Here is a 15,398-nt window from a genome sequence, read left to right as displayed (position 1 = left end):
ACGGCCTGGTACAGGAATTGCTCTGTCCACGACCGAAAGGCCCTCCAGCGGGTGGTGAAGACGGCCAGTACATCACTGGGACCGTGCTCCCATCCAGGGAGTCCCACACACCCCAGCCATGAGCTGTTCATACTCCCTTACTGTTGGGCAGATGGTATTGAAGCTGGAGGTCTGACACCAACAGGCTTAGAGACAGTTTGTATCTACAAGCCATCAGACACACACATCTCAACAGCTGTTACCAGACTATTATTTACTAGTGCTAATAATGCTCAATTTAAACACTTGCCCCCCAATCACTCCTTCCCTGATACATGTGTAAATATAAAATGTGCCTTCCTGTATTATACTTATGCTAAAATATTTATTCTGTTCTACTGAGCCAATTACTTTATGTTCAAATTCTTATGTCCCAAAATTATGTCCCAAAATGTATTGTATTCTGCTGCATAAACAATGTAATATTCCAGGGAGAAATGTATACTGTAGCTAAGAAAGTAATACTAAGTTATGCTGTGTAGTAAGCTGTTAGTAGCCCATGTGCCTCTCCCTAATAATTTGGTCTACTTTCACCTCTTAATTTCGCCTACTGTTCTGACTTGGTGGTGCACATGTAGCCTATAACCTGTTTTTGAGAAATGTAATCATTGAATATTGTAAGAGCTTTCATTGTCTGCTTATATGCCTCCTTTATTTATCCTATGGTTCTGACTTGGTGTACAGGGAGAACACTGTAAGAACGGATCATGTTCTGAATTCTGTTGCTGTACATTTCAAAAGTGCTGAACAAATAATTATATTAACTATGTCCGTCCTAGCTCGCTCATTAATGTCTTAATCGGAATTCTGGATGGCCTCTTATCTGCTTGTCGTCCCCTTATGGACTGCTGTTGGGACAGCTTTATCTAGGTCCTAACAGTTTGTGGGCACCGTTTGTCACAGTTATAGTGCAATTAATGTATTGTTTAGTGTTGTGTAGTGGCTTTGGGGGCATGCATCCCACATAATTATGTTTTTTTTGTCTCACCAAGATTTACATGCTAAAATCACCACTGTATGTAACCATGCCAAACACAACATATCATACTAAATTGAGTGTCTCAGATTTACGTACAGAATAATGCGAAATGCTCTGAGACCAGGTTGGCCGTTTTCAAGGGATTGTTAAATAAATGTTAGAACTATTTGGTTATAATATCATCTATTTACCGATTATTCCATGCAAAAAAATTACGCAAATGTATCTCCATCATCAGAGTTATACAGCAAATAGCTATATGCTATTCATGATCAGTTAACATGAATGATCATGTAATTTCAGATACGTGAAGCTAAGCAAACAACATCATTTTGTTTGCTTCATCCGAGATTATAGGATTTGGGAAATAGTTTGACATCGGCAAATCCTCGTCCTGGTAAAATTGTCTGACTACTGTCATCACTATAGATGGCAAGTTTATCCCCTGAAAGTTGGCTTGTTAACTAGCCATACTGACGTGATCTTTTAGATAGCTAGCCAATTTGATGTGATCCTTCAAACAATGTAGCCTTATATTATGTCTGTCAGCAGTAATCGTAATTAAACCCAATGTTGAAAAGGGGAACATTTTAGCTAATTTAGCTAGGTAGGCCTACATTAGGTCCATTTACCACTATTAGCCAACTGTACAACGTTTCTACCAGTAACTTGCAAAGTAAACATCAGCTAACACTAACGTTACCACTGCAAATGCCCTTCTGCTGCTTGACAGGCAGAGACGAAAAAAAGATGGGACATTTAGCAAAATCACTCATACTTGTCAAGTAATAGTTCACTTTTTATTTCACTCAAATATCCAATTAATGATGGCCAATATTGAGAGATATCCGTATCTGAAATTACATGATCATTGATGTTTACTCATCACGAATAGCATGCAGTTACTTACTGTATAACTCTGATAGAGCTCAATGTGCGAAATTATTTTTTGCATGGAATAAACTGAATAGTGTAGGTCTGACAATGCTCTTCAAGAGGTTATATTACAACCAAATAGTTAACATTTAACAATCCCTTGAAAACGGCACGCATGTGTCAATGGTTTTAGAGGAGATGTAGGTCTCTTTAACACAGATTGGGGTCCAGATCAAACATCTCTCAGGAAAAGTAGGGGTTTCAAAATTAACCAATAAGAAATGGGGGTTTCGAAAGGAACCAATGAGAAATGGGGATTTCTAAAGGAACCAATGAGAAATAGGAGTTTCGAAAGGTGCCACTCAAGACGTTGTATAGTTATCGGACGTTAGTCATGGTCTGCAGAGATGACAATTGGAATTGAAATTATGCACAAAAAATATATATTCACTCACTGTGAGCTGTGTCTTTGAACGTTACCTACCGGTAGCTATGTATGTAATGTTATGTTTTTCGTAAATGTAAATGCTAGCTAACGTTATCTACCGTAATTTAGTCATCAGAGACCGTGGCGTTTCACGAGCCCCCCGAAAGGTTCGAGCAAGCACCCCCTGCTATTTCCTGCTATGCTACACATTTTGACATGAAGCTGAAAGAATATTTTCCCATTTTAAAAGCTCATTTCCTGTCATTCTAAACATTTTGAGCCTCACTGTGGCATGTTATTGAAAACGACCTATTACCCCCAAATTAATTGAAGATCAGCATCGACATTCTCATCTACTTGTCATCCCCCCAAATCCCTTCACTAGTAGTGAATGCTTCTCAAAAAGAGTTTCATTTCCATGACCTGGACAATCAGGCATGTGGTAGGATTAATCTCTGATAAAACACTTATAGCACCTAATCTAGATCAGATATCTGTCCACCTCAATCAGAAAGGCACTCGGAAGGAATTTCACTGGGTTATATTTGTACTGAAGGACAAAGGAAGGGAAACAATGTGGTGTAAATACGAGTTAAGGTTACGCCTCACAAACCATCGTTGAGAGACAGCAACAGCTACATCCCCATTATTAAAGACACCTCCTACACATAGTCAGGTACAAAATTATTGGCACCCTCTATAAAGATTGTGGAACGTTCCAGCTAAGGTTACACTTCACAATCCATCAACTTGTGAGACAGCAACAGCTAGGCCTACGTCTCATTATTCTTTAACATCCCACCTTTGGCTTACACACACTATTTTCTATGCAATTTTTTATTAATGTCAATTCTGCATTTCATCAGTTTTTCTGGAAACTGTTAAGCAATAATGAATAAAAATCAAAGTCACTCAACTGCAATAACTCAGGCAGTGGGATTCCTGAGATATCAGCACTAAAAGTGCGGTCTTTATAAAGAGAGGCCACAGCTCTGAGCACAGTATCTGTCAACACATCGTGATTGAGAAGGAAAGGATTGTTCAGGACATGTTGGATTTCTGCATTCTTCAGCTAACAAAATCTAGCCACATTAATTACAAAATATCTTCCCTAATGAGTTCGCTAATCATATCTTCTTAATAACCTTCAATGAATTGGACAAGCGCAAACAATATAAGCCTACACTACTCACAACAATAAAGCATTTTGGACATGTTATTTATTTACATAATCATTTTTTTATTTTTTCTTTATTTAACCAGGCAAGTCAGTTAAGAACAAATTCTTATTTTCAATGACGGCCTAGGAACTGCCTGTTCAGGGGCAGAACGACAGATATGTACCTTGTCAGCTCGGGGATTTGAACTTGCAACCTTCCAGTTACTAGTCCAACACTCTAACCACTAGGCTACCCTGCCGCCCCATTGCGCCAAATACATCCTCAAAATGTTAAGAGGGTATACTGTAATATCTGTAGTGTGTCCACTCACAATAACATCTCTCTACTTGGTCAGACAAGGATAAAGCTGATCTGGAAATAAATACACGACTACAATTCTTTGAATATCATTTCTTTATAACTTAAGTTTAATGATGTTGAAATTAGTGAAACGGCACAAAGCTGCATTGATACATCAGGATATTATCTAGCACAGATTTCTAATGAATAACCGGCATTTTGAAAAGTCTTAACATAACGTTAAACAAATAACATTGTAGCAGGTTCTGTGTGTATTTATCATATTATGAGGAATGGTGGACTTTCATGGGAGTGTTTGATTATTGTCTTCACTTGTAGACGTGACGTGCATCAGGTCCTATAATTAGCAGGCTCCTCTACAGCAAATAAAAATACTTCTCCACAGCAAGCTAGGCTACTCAGAACAAGCTAGGCTACTCAGAACAAGCTAGGCTACTCAGAACAAGCTAGGCTGCTCAGAACAAGCTAGGCTACTCAGAACAAGCTAGGCTACTCAGAACAAGCTAGGCTGCTCTCGTTAGCCGCTGGAGGTAAGGTGCCCTTATCTATATTCAATTGTTTTGAATATTTTAGGATTCTGACATCAGATTACATTTTTTTCTCTCTCAGATTTTATAACATAAATGTAAATGTAGAAGCTGTTATTTTTCTGCCAATAATCAAAAGCAGTTGAATTGAAAATGCTTTGATTCAGTACTAGGACGAAGCTGAATCTTAACTTGCTCTTTAAACGATCCTATAGGATCATTCATTAAAACCTGCAGCTCCACCACCAGTTGGGGCTGGGGAATTCTGTCAATTTCAAAAGCATATTTTGACAGTCGTGTGTGTGGACACGTCTCCTATTTGCATTGATCTTTTGAAGTTGTGCTTGCTTTGCTGCATGCAAAACACAAGTTCTACTTGCAAGGGATTTACTTCAATGTAATTATTACCACTGTATAAGTAGCCCAAACCTGGGCTACTTCACTCCCATGCGTCACTGCAGAAGTATGAAAGTCAATTATCCCATGTGGTGCAGCGGTCTAAGGCACTGCATCTCAGTGCTTGAGACGTCACTACAGACACCCTGGTCAAATTCCAGGCTGTATCACCACCTGGCCGCGATTGGGAGTCCCATAGGGTGGCGCACAATTGGCCCAACGTTGGCCGGTGTAGGCCGTCACTTGCCTAGTAAAATAAAAATCATTTTTGTCTTGCCATATTGCTGTACCTTGCCATAACACTGGAGGGAGTGTCAAAGCATGGAACAAGTGTCTCGGAAAAGCCCTGCTACCCTTTCAGACACATGACGTCTGTTACAACATAAAGGCCAACTGTTTTAGGCGTGTCAATGTCAATGGGAGGTTTATAATTATAAATGATGGACAACTAACCTAAGCAAGAGGTCATGGCTACATATCTTACTGTATAAAGACACCATGCATGTTTTCATTTTGCGGGTCACATCAATGCACACATATTAATGAGACATGTAGACTACTGAAACAGTTCTCTGCTTTATTAATATTTGGAATTAATTACATTACTGTACTGATCAACCCAAAATGATTGCAGATGGTAAAAACAGGAACCTCCATTTCCCACTAAGGAGTGAAATATTATATTTACCTGTAATTCAAAATTCAATTTTTAAAAAAGGTAACACTTCCGAGCTAACAAGGTCAAAATCTGTCGTTCCGCCCCTGAGCAAGGCATTAAACCCACTGTTCCCCCGGGTCCTGAAGACGTGGATTGTCGATTAAGGCAGCCCCCCGCACCTCTCTGATTCAGAGGGGTTGGGTTAAATGCGGAAGACACATTTCAGTTGAATACATTCAGTTGGACAACTGACTAGGTATCCCCCTTTCCCTGTCTTGTTTCCCCCTGCCTACAGTAAGGGTGAAAACTGTGTGTGACCTCCTAGGTACTTCCAATGTTGTCCACTTGGGGAAGGTAGAAAATAAGCGGTACCATTACCCACCTCTTTACTGGCTTCTCACCCCCCTACTGGTAAATTGTGAGAACTAATGCATTGTGTAAGCATTAAGATAGAGAAAGGGGGTTACCCAGCCAGTTGTACAACTGAATGTCTTCAACTGATAACATACACTATGTTGTATATTGAAATAAAAACACACAAGAGATAAAACATAACTATTGAAGTGAAAGCCTGTAAAATCAAGGCTTTTTTCTCTCAGTCTTTGAGACTCAGACCATGAAACCCACTCATTCCCTATGAATACCTAGGAATCCAATTAACGATGTTTGGGCAATCTGGTAATAGTGTATTAGTTCAACCTGGGTGAAATTATAAACATGACTTGGATCTAACTAACGTACATTAAGCAGTAGACACCATTGTCATATCACATGCAGTAAGCTATTATATTATGTTTCAAGTATCTTTATTCTGTAGGATTAAAACACAATATAGTTTACACTTTATTCTAACTAAAGGCAAAACAATTAGATATTTTTATTCAATTTTAAATAGTATTTTTAGGAAGTATATTACTTTTCGATGTACACAGTGCCTTCAGAAAGTATTCATACCCTTTTTTCACATTTTGTTGTGTTACAGCCTGAACTCAAAATGGATTCAATATTTTGTTTCTTCTCACCCATCTTCACAGAATACCTCATAATGACTAAGTGACAACATGTTTTTAGAAATGTTTGCAAATGTATTGAAAATGAAAAATAGAACTATCACCCTTGAGTCAATACTTTGAAGAAGCACCTTTGGCGGCATTTACAGCTTTGAGACCTCTTTGTTATGTCTGTATAAGCTTTGCACATCTGGATCGAAGATTTTCTCAATCTCTGTTAAGTTAGATGGGGAGCGGCGGTAAACAGCAATCTTCAAGTCTTTCCACAGATTGTCAATGGAATTCAAGTCTGGGCTTTGGCTGGGCCACTCAAGGACTTTCATGTTTTGAAGCCATTCCGGCGTTGCTTTGACTGTATGCTTGGAGTCATTGTCCTGTTGGAACGTAAATCTTCACCCCCCAGTCTGTCGTTTGACCTATGAAGCCAAGATGGCGTAGCAGTAGTTGTCCTGTCGTATCGTCTCTCTGTAAATATCGTCTCTTTTTCGTTTTAGATATTTTTTTGATATTTTTTTCTTCGCATATCCTTAAAAACATTTTGCTAAACCTAAGCTTCCAAATACTCTTCTGCAACCCGCCAATGTAGCTACTTTCCTAAAGTAGTTATATTTACTTCGGAACCGGACTCTCTCAACTGAAGCTAGCCAGCTAACTACCAGCTATGCTAGCGGTCATCAACTAACCAGAGCATAACGGACCTAATTAATTTTTTTTACCCCCGGATTCCCACCACAAACAGAACATTCTTCAGCTGGATCCTCGCAATTAGCTATCGAGCGAAACATCAACCCTGGTTGATTACTCCTGGCTAGCGTTTCCACCCACGTAGCTTGAAGCTAGCCCGGCCAGAGCTTCTAGCATACTCCTGGGCTACAATACCTTGACTACGACCGGTCTATCGATATCACTGCATGAAGAGGAATAAACAGACTCACCCCATCGCGACGTCCTCCAAAGGCTAACTCTCTAGCCCTCGCTATCTCCTTGCTTGCTAGTTCGGCACGCTAACTGCTAGCTTGTTTAGCCCAGGTCCGTTAACTACTACCTTGTTTACCCCGGCCTGCTAATCTGTTAGCTTGTTAGCACAGGCCTGCTAACCGTCCCGCCGCGTCCCAAAAACGCAGTGGCCCATATGTACTCTATCTCTTCCCGATTAAAAAAAAAAAAATTGTTTATACCTTCCGGAAACTTGCCTCACCCAATGTGATACGGAATCGCTATTATCTTTATTTTTAGAACACACTCAAGAACCTCCAGAAGCTAACCAGCTAGCTAGATACAAGCTATTTAGTCATTGTTAGTTTTCTTAACCTGGATAACACTCGCCAGCCCAGCCCCCCTGCCCCATCCACCGCTGCCCCCTGGACTCTGATCACTTGGCTACATAGCTGATGCACGCTGGACTGTCCATTAATCAAGGTACTCCATTCTGCTTGTTTGTTTTATCTGTCGGCCGAGTTGCCTAGTCAATGCCATCTCACCTGCTGTTGTTATGCTAGCTGATTAGCTGTTGTCTCACCCACTGTTTTAGCTAGCTTTCCCAATTCAACACCTGTGTTCACTGTATGCATCGCTGTATGTCTCTCTCAAATGTCAATATGCCTTGTATACTATTGCTCAGGTTAGTTATCATTGTTTTAGTTCACAATGGAGCCCCTAGTCCTATTCCTCACACCCCTGATACCTCCTTTGTCCCACCTCCCACATATGCGGTGACCTCACCCATTACAACCAGCATGTCCAGAGATAAAACCTCTCTCATCATCACCCAGTGCCTGGGCTTACCTCCGCAGTACACGCACCCCACCATACCCCTGTCTGTGCATTATGCCCTGAATATATTCTACCATGCCCAGAAACCTGCTCCTCTTATTCTCTGTCCCCAACGCTCTAGGCGACCAGTTTTGATAGCCCTTAGCCGCACCCTCATACTACTCCTTCTCTGTTCCGCGGGTGATGTGGAGGCAAACCCGGGCCCTGCATGTCCCCAGGCACCCTCATTTGTTGACTTCTGTGATCGAAAAAGCCTTGGTTTCATGCATATCAACATTAGAAGCCTCCTCCCTAAGTTTGTTTTACTCACTGCCTTAGCACACTCTGCTAACCCTGATGTCCTTGCCGTGTCTGAATCCTGGCTCAGGAAGGCCACCAAAAATTCAGAGATTTCCATACCCAACTATAACATCTTCCGTCAAGATAGAACTGCCAAAGGGGGAGGAGTCGCAGTCTACTGCAGAGATAGCCTGCAAAGTAATGTCATACTTTCCAGGTCCATACCCAAACAGTTCGAACTACTAATTCTGAAAATTACTCTCTCCAGAAATAAGTCTCTCACTGTTGCCGCCTGCTACCGACCCCCTCAGCTCCCAGCTGTGCCCTGGACACCATTTGTGAATTGATTGCCCCCCATCTAGCTTCTGAGTTTGTTCTGTTAGGTGACCTAAACTGGGATATGCTTAACACCCCGGCAGTCCTACAATCTAAGCTAGATGCCCTCTAATCTCACACAAATCATCAAGGAACCCACCAGGTACAACCCTAACTCTGTAAGCAAGGGCACCCTCATAGACGTCATCCTGACCAACTGGCCCTCCAAATACACCTCCGCTGTCTTCAACCAGGATCTCAGCGACCACTGCCTCATTGCCTGTATCCGCTACGGTGCCGCAGTCAAACGACCACCCCTCATCACTGTCAAACGCTCCCTAAAACACTTCTGTGAGCAGGCCTTTCTAATCGACCTGGCCCGGATATCCTGGAAGGACATTGACCTCCTCCCGTCAGTTGAGGATGCCTGGTCATTCTTTAAGAGTAACTTCCTCACCATATTAGATATGCATGCTCCGTTCAAAAAATGCAGAACTAAGAACAGATACAGCCCTTGGTTCACTTCAGACCTGACTGCCCTCGACCAGCACAAAAACATCCTGTGGCGGACTGCAATAGCATCGAACAGTCCCCGCGATATGCAACTGTTCAGGGAAGTCAGGAACCAATACACGCAGTCAGTCAGGAAAGCTAAGGCCAGCTTCTTCAGGCAGAAGTTTGCATCCTGTAGCTCCAACTCCAAAAAGTTCTGGGACACTGTGAAGTCCATGGAGAACAAGAGCACCTCCTCCCAGCTGCCCACTGCACTGAGGCTAGGGAACACGGTCACCACCGACAAATCCATGATTATCGAAAACTTCAACAAGCATTTCTCAACGGCTGGCCATGCCTTCCGCCTGGCTACTCCTACCTCGGCCAACAGCTCCGGCCCCCCGCAGCTCCTCGCCCAAGCCTCTCCAGGTTCTCCTTTACCCAAATCCAGATAGCAGATGTTCTGAAAGAGCTGCAAAACCTGGACCCGTATAAATCTGCTGGGCTTGACAATCTGGACCCTCTATTTCTGAAACTACCAGCCTGTTCAACCTCTCTTTCATATCGTCTGAGATCCCCAAGGATTGGAAAGCTGCCGCAGTCATCCCCCTCTTCAAAGGGGGAGACACCCTGGACCCAAACTGTTACAGACCTATATCCATTCTGCCCTGCCTATCTAAGGTCTTCGAAAGCCAAGTCAACAAACAGGTCACTGACCATCTCGAATCCCACCGTACCTTCTCCGCTATGCAATCTGGTTTCCGAGCCGGTCACGGGTGCACCTCAGCCACACTCAAGGTACTAAACGACATCATAACCGCCATCGATAAAAGACAGTACTGTGCAGCCGTCTTCATCGACCTTGCCAAGGCTTTCGACTCTGTCAATCACCATATTCTTATCGGCAGACTCAGTAGCCTCGGCTTTTCGGATGACTGCCTTGCCTGGTTCACCAATTACTTTGCAGACAGAGTTCAGTGTGTCAAATCGGAGGGCATGTTGTCCGGTCCTCTGGCAGTCTCTATGGGGGTGCCACAGGGTTCAATTCTCGGGCCGACTCTTTTCTCTGTGTATATCAATGATGTTGCTCTTGCTGCGGGCGATTCCCTGATCCACCTCTACGCAGACGACACCATTCTATACACTTTCGGCCCGTCATTGGACACTGTGCTATCTAACCTCCAATCGAGCTTCAATGCCATACAACACTCCTTCCGTGGCCTCCAACTGCTCTTAAACGCTAGTAAAACCAAATGCATGCTTTTCAACCGATCGCTGCCTGCACCCGCTTGCCCGACTAGCATCACCACACTGGATGGTTCCGACCTTGAATATGTGGACACCTATAAGTACCTAGGTGTCTGGCTAGACTGCAAACTCTCCTTCCAGACCCATATCAAACATCTCCAATCGAAAATCAAATCAAGAGTCGGCTTTCTATTCCGCAACAAAGCCTCCTTCACTCACGCTGCCAAGCTTACCCTAGTAAAACTGACTATCCTACCGATCCTCGACTTCGGCGATGTCATCTACAAAATGGCTTCCAACACTCTTCTCAGCAAACTGGATGCAGTTTATCACAGTGCCATCCGTTTTGTCACTAAAGCACCTTATACTACCCACCACTGCGACTTGTATGCTCTAGTCGGCTGGCCCTCGCTACATATTCGTCGCCAGACCCACTGGCTCCAGGTCATCTACAAGGCCATGCTAGGCAAAGCTCCGCCTTATCTCAGCTCACTGGTCACGATGGCAACACCCATCCGTAGCACGCGCTCCAGCAGGTGTATCTCATTGAGCATCCCCAAAGCCAACACCTCATTCGGCCGCCTTTCGTTCCAGTACTCTGCTGCCTGTGACTGGAACGATTTGCAAAAATCGCTGAAGTTGGAGACTTTTATCTCCCTCACCAACTTCAAACATCAGCTATCTGAGCAGCTAACCGATCGCTGCAGCTGTACATAATCTATTGGTAAATAGCCCACCCATTTTCACCTACCTCATCCCCACAGTTTTTATTTATTTACCTTTCTGCTCTTTTGCACACAAATATCTCTACCTGTACATGATCATCTGATCATTTATCACTCCAGTGTTAATCTGCAATATTGTAATTATTCGCCTACCTCCTCATGCCTTTTGCACACATTGTATATAGACTCCCTTTTTTTTCTCTACTGTGTTATTGACTTGTTAATTGTTTACTCCATGTGTAACTCTGTGTTGTCTGTTCACTCTGCTATGCTTTATCTTGGCCAGGTCGCAGTTGCAAATGAGAACCTGTTCTCAACTAGCCTACCTGGTTAAATAAAGGTGAAATAAATAAAATAAAAAATAAAAAAGCAGGTTCTCATTAAGGATTTTCCTGTATTTGGCTCCATTCATTGTTCCCTTTATCCATACCAATCTCTCAGTCCCTGCTGCTGAAAATAATCCCCATTGCATGATGCTGCCACCACCATGCTTCACGGTACGTGTGGTGTTAGACGGGTGATGAGTGGTGCCTGGTTTTCTCCAGACATATTTGGTATTTTATTAATATCCTCATTAGCTGTTGCAAAAGCAGCAGCTACTCTTCCTGGGGTCAACACAAAACATGACATAATACAGAACATTAATATACAAGAACAGCTCAATTAGAAGTGCATTTGGAAAGTATTCAGACCCTTTCCCTTTTCCCACATTTTGTTACATTACAGCCTTATTCTAAAATTAATTTTAAAAATAATTATCATCAATCTACACACAGTACACCATAATGATAATGCGAAAATAGGTTTTTAGAAATGTTTGCAAATCTATTAAACATAAAAACAGAAATATTATTTACATAAGTATTCAGACCCTTTGCTATGAGACTCAAAATTGAGATAGAGCTCCAATATAGGATGGTGTCGAAGCACAGACCTGGGGAAGGGTACCAAAACATTTTTGCAGCATTTAACGTCCCCAAGAACAAAGTGGCTTCCATTATTCTAAAATGGAAGAAGTGAGCAATCGGGGGAGAAAGGCCTTGGTCAGGGAGGTGACCAAGAACCCGATGGTCACTCTGACAGAGCTCCAGAGTTCCTCTGTGAAGATGGGAGAACCTTCCAGAAAGACAACCATCTCTGCAGAACTCCACCAATCAGGCCTTTATGGTAGAGTGGCCAAACGGAAGCCACTCCTCAGTAAAAGGAACATGACAGCTCGCTTGGAGTTTGCCAAAAAGACAACTAAAGGACTCTCAGGCCATGAGAAACAAGATTCTCTGGTCTGATGAAACCAAGATTGAACTCTTTGTCCCGAATGCCAAGCGTCACGTCTGGAAAAAACCTGGCACCATCCCTACGATGAAGCATGGTGGAGGCAGCATCCTGCTGTGGGGATGTTTTTCAGAGTGCTCAGGACCTCAGACCGGACTAGAAGGTTCATCTTCCAACAGGACAATGACCCAAAGCACACAGCCAAGACAACGCAGGAGTAGCTTCAGGACAAGTCTCTGAATGTCCTCGAGTGCCCCAGCCAGAGCCCGACTTAAACAAACATTTCTGGAGAGACCTGAAAATAGCTGTGCAACGACACTCCCATCCAACCTGACAGAGCTTGAGAGAATTTGCAGTAAATAACGGGAGAAACTCCCCAGCGATGCTCCCCTGAGCCTTCTCTGAATCGTGGTATTGAACGCTTTAGCAGGATTCTTTCTCTTCACAACTGCCTACGTGATTATTGCAGCTCAATGGGTGTAACTTTTGTTGAAAATGTCTACCTTTTAGAAATAAAACACGTTTTATAAGGAGGATGGGATCCACCCAAATCATTTGGGTTCCTGGATCCTTTCACAGCATTATAAGGCTGCGTGGAGACAATGACTTATCAATGACCCAAGCCCAGCTCAGTTAATCCCTACCATTGTGACACTGAGTGGTCATAAAGCTTTAGCAAATATACATTATACTAGAGGCATTGGTAAACAAAAATGTAAGTAGCTTAATTGATGTCCCTCTAACTGCCCTGAATGCCTCTGCTGATCCTACAGATATTGTATGCAGTAATCATGTGCCTATGAACCAGAATTATACTGTTAGCACTGAGGCGGTGTGCCCTAGTAGGAAGTCCACTGTGTGTAGCTTACCCTGCACTAACATAAATAACATAAATAACACGAACATATCTACCTCTGCTAAGCTTCCCAGTAAAGCAATGAAAACAAGTAAGCATCCCAGAAGAAAAGTTCTCAAAATAGCCCACGTTAACATATGTAGCTTAAGAAACAAGGTTCATGAAATCAATAATTTGCTAGTAACATATGACATTCATATTCTGACTATCTCTGAAACTCACCTAGACAATACCTTTGAAGATACAGTGAAATTTGGCTTGGCCCCTAAAACTCTCAAACTTTTACAGATGCATAATTGAGAGCATCCTGTCAGGCTGTATCACCGCCTGGTACAGCAACTGCACTGCCCACAACCGCAGGGCTCTCCAGAGGGTGGTGCGGTCTGCCCAACTTATCACCCGGGGCAAACTACCTGCCCTCCAGGACACCTACAGCACCCGATGTCACAGGAAGGCCATAAAGATCATCAAGGACATCAACCACCCGAGCCACGGCCTGTTCACCCTGCTCCCATCCAGAAGGCGAGGTCAGTACAGGTGCATCAAAGCTGGGACCAAGAGACTGAAAACCAGCTTCTGTCTCAAGGCCATAAGACTGTTAAATAGCCATCACTAGCCGGTTACCACCCGGTTACGCAACCCTGCACCTTAGAGGCTGCTGCCCTATATACATAGACTTGGAATCCCTGTTCACTTTAATAATGGAACACAAGTCACTTTAATAATATTAAAATACTGTTTACATACTACTTTACTCATCTCATATGTAAAAACTGTATTCTATTCTACTGTATTTTAGTCAGTGACAAAATTGAGCACACAGCCATGCAATCTCCACAGACAAACATTGGCAGAATGGCCTTACTGAAGAGCTCAGTGCTTTCATCATGGCATCGTCATAGGATGCCACCTTTCCAGCAAGTCAGTTCGTCAAATTTCTACCCTGCTAGAACTGCCCCAGTCAACTGTAAGTGTGGTTATTGTGAAGTGGAAACGTCTAGGAGCAACAACGGCTCAGCCGCGACGTGGTAGGCCACACAAGCTCACAGAACGGGACCGCCGAGTGCTGAAGCGTGTAAAATATTGTCCGTTCTCGGTTGCAACGTCAGCACAAGAACTGTTAGTCGGGAACTTAATGAAATAGGTTTCCATGGCCGAGCAGCCGCACACAAGCCTAATATCACCATGCCCAATGCCAAGCGTTGGCTGTAGTGGTGTAAAGCTAGCCGCCATTAGACTCTGGAGAAGTGGAAACACGTTTTGTGGAGTGATGAATAATGTTTCACCATCTGGCTGTCCGATGGACGAATCTGGGTTTGGCGGATGCCAGGAGAACGCTACCTGCCCCAATACATAGTGCCAACTGAAACATTTGGTGGAGGAGGAATAATGGTCTGGGGATGTTTTCATGGTTCAGGCAAAGCCCCTTCACTCCAGTGAAGGGAAATCTTAACTCTACAGCATACATTTTAGACGATTCTGTGCTTCCAAATTTGTGGCAACAGTTTGGGGAAGGCCCTTTCCTGTTTCAGCATGGCAATGGCCCTGTGCAGAAAGCGAGGTCCATACAGAAATGCTTTGTCAAGATCGGTGTGGAAGAACTTGACTGGCCTGCCCAGAGCCCTGACGCCAACCCAATCAAACACCTTTGGGATGAATTGGAACGCCGACTGCAAGCCAGGCCTAAATCGGCCAACATCAGTGCACGGCCTCACTAATGCTCGTGGCTGAATGGAAGCATGTCCCCACAGCAATGTTACAACATCTAGTCGAAAGCCTTCCCAGAAGAGTTGAGGCTGTTATAGCAGCAAAGGGGGAACCAACTCCATATTAATGGCCATGATTTTACATTTACATTACATTTAAGTCATTTAGCAGACGCTCTTATCCAGAGCGACTTACAAATTGGTGCATTCACCTTATGACATCCAGTGGAACAGTAGTGCATCTAAATATTTTAAGGGGGGGGGGGGGTGAGAGGGATTACTTTATCCTATCCTAGGTATTCCTTAAAGAGGTGGGGTTTCAGGGAGCAGGTGTCCACA

This window comes from Oncorhynchus nerka, linkage group LG22 (genome assembly GCF_034236695.1).
Source record: "Oncorhynchus nerka isolate Pitt River linkage group LG22, Oner_Uvic_2.0, whole genome shotgun sequence".
In the NCBI taxonomy this organism is placed as follows: domain Eukaryota; kingdom Metazoa; phylum Chordata; class Actinopteri; order Salmoniformes; family Salmonidae; genus Oncorhynchus; species Oncorhynchus nerka.
Note: the sequence above shows the minus strand (reverse complement) of the source record.